At 31.4% G+C, this 7,131-nt stretch overlaps 1 pseudogene; it reads left to right on the top strand.

Annotated features, from left to right (window-relative positions):
• Positions 1 to 1,265: 1,265 nt before the first annotated feature.
• LOC137622683 (uncharacterized) overlaps positions 1,266 to 7,131 on the top strand; it is a 406,262-nt pseudogene continuing 400,396 nt past the window's right edge.

Here is a 7,131-nt window from a genome sequence, read left to right on the forward strand (position 1 = left end):
ATCAGAAAAAAAATTTGTTTTTCTCATCGTTAAGTGAAATACTTTTATTCAACTGTTATGAAAATTCGATTTGTTTCATAGGTCCTATCATTTAATTGTTTATCTATTATTATCTTTTTTTTTAAGTAAAAATATCCCTCCCACATTTTCAGTCTTCGGACCAGACTATTAATATTAGGAATATCCTTTCTTCGTCTTCGGACACGATTGAATGTCTCTCAAGTTAAACAAATTATTTTAAGGATTCTCTTTATATCTCCCATGGAATTCAGTTATGAAATATCTCTTTATAATTTATATATGAAATATTTTTTTAATGTTGTTAATGTTCTTGAAATATTTTATTTTAATTGTTCAATGCATCTCAGATAGTTTGTTTATTCCTTATTTCTTTATCGCACTGGGCTATTTTTTTCCCGTTGGAGCCCTTGGGCTTATAGCATCCTGCTTTTCCAGCTAGGGTTGTGGCCTAGCTATTATTATTATTATTATGATTCTTTGTCCACTAATAGTTATTTTTCTGAATTTCCTAAATTTATTATGAGTTAAAGAAATAAATCTGAGTTCATTATTATGCCAGAATTGAATAAAATCCCAAATTAATGAGATTCCAATAGTTAAAAAAAAAGCTTTATTTCCATCTAACTTTTTGCAAATAGTTTCGCAAGTCCTTATTTTGGAAGTAAAGTCACATACCACAGCAGACTTTATGATCCCACTTTACATACATTTTAACGTCCGCCATTTCTCAAAAAAATATTTTTGGAATACTGGGGCCAAGGGCACCGTAAGGTATAAGAAATAAAAATACTGGAAAAAATATCGCAATGCCATTCCATATTATTGTTGGTGCAGGAAAGTACCACCGAAACGACCTATTATATTTGGCATTCGGAGGACGCCGTACTGGTCCCCTGCTGCTGCCACTCCACCAGACACGTAGCGCTGCATCCCTACAGGACCGCCGAAGCCCCTTTTCTTCTTCATGCGAAATGACACGAACCCGCCTGGCCTCCGCTCTCGGATACATCATGAAGGGACTTCCAGAGGGCCACAACCTCTTGCGAGAACTGAAGTTTATGGCTGTTCCTCTGCCAAATTGCAGCTGCCTCTGCAGCAGAAGCGGCAGCAGAAGCTCTTCGGCGTCTGTTGGGCGCTGTGCATGTGAATGAGCTTCTTCTTCTTCTTCTCTTCCTTCGCGCTTCGGGATGCCACGGCTGAAATGGCAAGTGAGGCCGAACAGAGAGAAGAAGATCAGTGGCAGTTGTTCCAGCAGTTGGAAAGCGTAGATGAGAGGGCATTAGGTAGGAGCATCGTAGGGAGACGGGCATGGGTGTTGTTGCTCCAGGTAGGAGCCGTGTTGGAGAGGGGAAGGGGGTGGGAGGGCGGGGAGACTAACCAGTGATCTCGATAGCAAGTTGGCAGTTGGGCCAGAGCCTCTGCGGCGACTGGATGTGTTTAAGCGGTGCGCCACGGTGCAATCTTCTCGTAGTAAGCCCCTCTCTACCCTCCAGCTCAAATCCCCTGGAAAGATCTCGCGCGAACGGAGAGACTCCGAAAGATATGCGTATATATCCCGCTAACATCGATGGCTTCATCTTCAAGGAATAGATGATCCCGAACGTGAATAGCATTTAGAAATATTAAAAGAAGAAAATCTTGGTTTTTGTTCCCCCTTTCCCCATTCGAAGATTTGTGTGTGTGTGTTTGTACGTGAGTGAACCATTTCGGAAAAGAAAAGAAGAAATTCTGTTTTTCTGTCGGGGCCAGGAAGCAACATGTGATACGGAGAGCCCCGACTGTGTGTGTGTTCTAGCCAACGGGAAGCCACAGGTCATAATATGTCCTTTGGGAATTACTTCATTACTGTCAACGAATATGTGAGAATTGGCATTAGAGGAAAATATTGAAAGAAGGGGAAGCTATCAAAACAAGAAAACCAGACTGAATGAAATGCAACGATTATCAACTTATATAGGTGTAATCTGAAGAACACTGGAAGGGAATTTATTAAATTATCGTCTCATTTATCAAAAATGTCACGATTTAACTCGAACGGGACGATGTCGGTGCCATGCACGAACCGAATGCGAATTTTCCACTACGCCTGGTTAATGGTCGCCCTCCTCTACATGGGTCAGGTCATTGGCACCGAGGGTGACCTCGTGCTGAACGACAATGGGTACGAGGGCCTGGTCATCTCCATCACCGAACAGGTCTCGCAGGAACATTGTAACCACATCCTCCACGGACTAAAGGTAGGTGGGATTATTCTTTCGTAAGGTGGTTGATGTCAAATAGATGGTATTTATTTATCAAATAATTTTTTTTATGCTTAGGTGAATTTCGGTTATATATATATATATATATATATATATATATATATATATATATATATATATATATATATATATATATATATATATATATATGAGAGATATTTGCTTATTCGTTTGTTTATTTACATATAGGCCTACGGGAATTGTACTGTGTTTATTTGTAATTTATATATAAAACAAACGAACAAAAACACACACACACACACATATATATATATATATATATATATATATATATATATATATATATATATATATATTTGTAGCTATGTAACAGCTTAGGTCGACGAAAACTAGTAATTCGAAGGAAATTGGACATAATTACTGAAATTTGTATCCTTTAAATTTGATTCCATGCTTTGAATCCTTATACACACACGCACACATACACACACACACACACATATATATATATATATATATATATATATATATATATATGCCTTTCCATGTATGCATGCTAGTATACGCAATCATGTTTATACAAAAAAGAAATGATTATTTACAAATACGAATCACACATCGGTAAAAGTTCAGTGATCTTTGCATTCTCATCAAAGATAACAAAACTCCAATTAGAAAAAAAAGAATAAGCAATCAGCAGTCAGTGTTATTTTACGCAAGCAAGAACATTGAATTACATTCTTGCTTCTCATATTCTTTTTCTTTGGATCAATCTTCACCGCTGTTAGTTTACGAATGAAAAGGGAAAGGTTTTGACTTGGGTTTTTAATTTCGATGTCACCTCAAGTTTTTCATTTTTTTTTTTCATTTTGGTAGAGGGGAAATGTTGTTATTGTGTCGGGATGGAAGCGTTTATATTGATATATCTGTATTTATATTCTTATAAATGTATACATATTCATGTATACTGTACCTATAAGTTTATATATATATATTTATATATACTGTAAGTATATATATATATATATATATATATATATATATATATATATATATATATATATATATATATATATATTACTGTTTACTTGCTATACTGCAACCCTAGTTGGAAAAGCAGGATTTTATAAGCCCAAGCGCTCCAGCAGTGAAATATATATATATATATATATATATATATATATATATATATATATATATATATATTGTGTGTGTTTGTGTTCACCTGACATTCAAAACCTAGGTGATTTACGTAAATTTGGTTCAGATTTAGAATTCTTTTTTTTTAGATATCTTTCATGAGCAATATTGTAGTTACAAATGTCTTAAACATAATGTTAGCAAGCTGCAGAAGCATAACTAAATCATTAACAAAATTATATATCTTTTATTTTGCAAGTCAAACCAATGACCACACGATCGGCATACATGTTATGCAGATATACACACACACCAACATCATCGTATCTATTAATTTTCGTTTATTTACTCCCCCCGTTCATTAAATCGAAGAGTGTGACCTCCTCTCCGTTCCGAAAGCACTCGCCAACTAATATTGGAGCCACAACGGCCCATTGAGTTTAATGAAAACGTCTATGGCCTAACCAAATCTATTTGTCATTAATTGCAGCATGAAATAGACCTTTCGACGGGCTATCAAGTATGCAGATGACGAGGTACAGTGAAAATGACATTGTCTTGAACTTAGGGACGGGCATTTATAGCGAACGTTCTGGACAGACTGTATGTCCGTGTGGGTGGAGAGAGAGAGAGAGAGAAGTAGGTAATTGACTGGGGTCGTACATTGTTTCTTGATTTTGTGAGAGGGGGTCCTTTACATTAATTTTGTAAAAATTGTGTAATTTTTTTTATAATTGTGAAATTTGTAAAAGAACGGTGTTTTTTTAACAAAATTTTTAAAAGTTATTTATCGTTATTCAAATTGAATATATTTTTTTATTGAATGAGGAAATATCTCTTCGGCAACAAGTACATTGTAAAATTTTGGTTAAATTGTGAAATTTGTAAAAGAACGGTGTCTTTTTAACAAAATTTTTAAAAGTTATTTATCGTTCTTCAAATTGAATATATTTTTTATTGAATGAGGAAATATCTCTTCAGCAACAAGTACATAGTAAAATTTGGGTAAAATTGTGAAATTTGTAAAAGAACAGTTTTTTTTTTTTAACAAACATTTGATAAATCATGTATCTTTACTTATATTAAGTATATATTTTATTGAATAAGGAAATATCTCTTCGACAATAAGTACATGCATTCGGGAAATGTATGTTGATGCATGTTGTATTTTTTGAAAGTTGAGAAGTACGAATTTATGATATATGTAATAATACATGACTTTTGTGATGCTCCCTATATTCTTTTATGTATTTATATATACATATAAATGCATATATAAATACATATTTATGTATATATATATATATATATATATATATATATATATATATAGGCCTATGTATGTATGTATGTATAGAATATATACATATCTTTATATATGTGTATATATATTTATATATAAATAAATGTAAATACACACATATATATAATATATATACACATAAATATATGTATATATCTACATATATATATATATATATATATATATATATATATACAGTATATATATGTATATATGTATATATATAAATATATATACATACATTATATATATATATATATATATATATATATATATATATATATATATATATATATATATATTTATATATATATTATAACACCTTTCAAAAATACCAGCTAATGCATACACCTATATATAATTCTCTGACAAAAAGCGGCAGGACAAGCAAATAAAGCGAGTTATGAATAAGCAATGAGTTTTTGACCAGAGAGAATATAAAGAGAGAAAGAGACGAATCGATACTTAATGACCGTGAAATACGAATTATTATATTTCTCCTGAATTCTTGCTGTCTCTCGGGTGCCGAGGGATAGACAGGAATGACAGGTGACGTGATGGACGGTACTTTTCCTTCAGCTTAAATTGTCTAATTCACGCTAGCTGATATTCATTTATTTTTTCTTATTTATTAGCCAGATTGTTTATTGAGGTTTTTCTTTTTAATTTTGTTTTCCGTAATTTTATTTTTTTAAACTTGGAAGGTTTTTTTTCCGTAAACCTTTTTTTAAACGGAGTTTTTTTTTTTTTTTTTTTTTTGTAAATCTATTTTATCCCCAAACCTGGAAAGTCGTGTTTTTTCATATATTTTTTAATATATATATATATATATATATATATATATATTCGGCTTTCCGTAAATCATTTATTTTAACGTGGAAAGTCCGGTTTTTTCCGTTATTTTTTTTTCAAACCTGAAACTCGTGTTTTTTCCGTATTTTTTGTTTTAACTTGGAAAGTCGTGTCTCTGTTTATATTTGGTTTTCCGTAAATATTTTTTTTTAAACGTGGAAAGTCGTTTTTTTCCGTAAATCATTTTTTCAAACCTGGAAATTTGTGTTTTTTATATTTTTTTTTCCGTAAATCATATTTTTTTTCAAACTTGGAAAGTCATGTATTTGTTTTTTATCCCCTGTATTTTTTAAGCAGTCAAAAATAATATGTCGTCTATAAATCATTTCTAAATTTCAAACATGCAGAAAAGTTGGGATTTTTTTTCTTTACATAGGAGATTTTTATTTCTCCTATGAAGTGTTAGATTTTTTTCCTAGCAATAATCCAGATTTTTTGTTTTGTTTTGTCTTCCGTAAAAAAATTTTCTCATGCCTTCTGGAAAGCTGTGTTTTTTTTTATTATTTTCTTTACATAGACAATCTTTATTTCAGTTATGATGTGTTTTAATTTTTATATTCTCAAACATTCAGCAAAGTTAGGATTTTTTTTTTAATTTTCTTTGTCTAGAAAATCAGTGTTTTAATTTTTCTCTTGGAGGTTTTCCATTGAAAAATGTTTAATTTTTCACTTCATTGTTCACGTATCCATGAAGATTTATTATATTTTGATTGCACGATTATTCTAGCATTTCTCATTAAGAATTTTCTTTTAATTTAAAAAGTTTTTATTTTCCTTTTGGAGTTTTCCATAGGAAATTACTTAATTTACCATGATTTTTCACTTCTGTATCCACATATCCAAAAAAAAAAAAAAAAAAAAAAACTATATATATAATATTACCATGCACAATTATTTCAGACACCGCAATTGGAATTTTTTTTTAATTTGTATTTTAATTTGATAATTTTTTTTATTTTCCTTTTGGAGTTTTCCATAGAAAAGTGCTCAATTTATCCCAGTTTTTCACTTCTTTTCCACATATCCCCCCCCCCCAAAAATACATTATATTACCATGCACAATCATTTCAGACCTTGCAATTAGAATTTTCTTTTAATTTGTATTTCAATTAAATAAGTTTTTATGTTTCTCTTGGAGTTTTCCATAGAAAAGTGCTCAATTTATACTGATTTTTCGCTTCTTTATCCACATATCCAAAAAGTTATATTTCCGTGCACAATTATTTAAGACACTGTATTTTTAATATTCTTTTAATTTGTATTATAATTAAGTTTTTTCCGTGTCGTCTTACTGTTATTTTTCCATCGAGAAAACAAATAATTTCCGTGCTTCAATCCTCCTTTTCTCCAGAGTTAGAGGATTTATTTTAATCTCTCTGGAATACTTATTAAGTCTTCATGAGTAACTTAGTCGAAAAGTATTCGTTAGATTAGCATTCTTTGTCACATTATAACTTCTTAATGTAGAGAGAGAGAGACACGAACCTTAATGCAATGAGTATCAGGACAAATCGTAGATTTACCTCTCTCTCTCTCTCACTCTCTCTCTCTCTCTCTCTCTCTCTCTCTCTCTCTCTCTCTCTCTCTCTCTCT

Source organism: Palaemon carinicauda, chromosome 29, assembly GCF_036898095.1.
Source record: "Palaemon carinicauda isolate YSFRI2023 chromosome 29, ASM3689809v2, whole genome shotgun sequence".
NCBI lineage: Eukaryota > Metazoa > Arthropoda > Malacostraca > Decapoda > Palaemonidae > Palaemon > Palaemon carinicauda.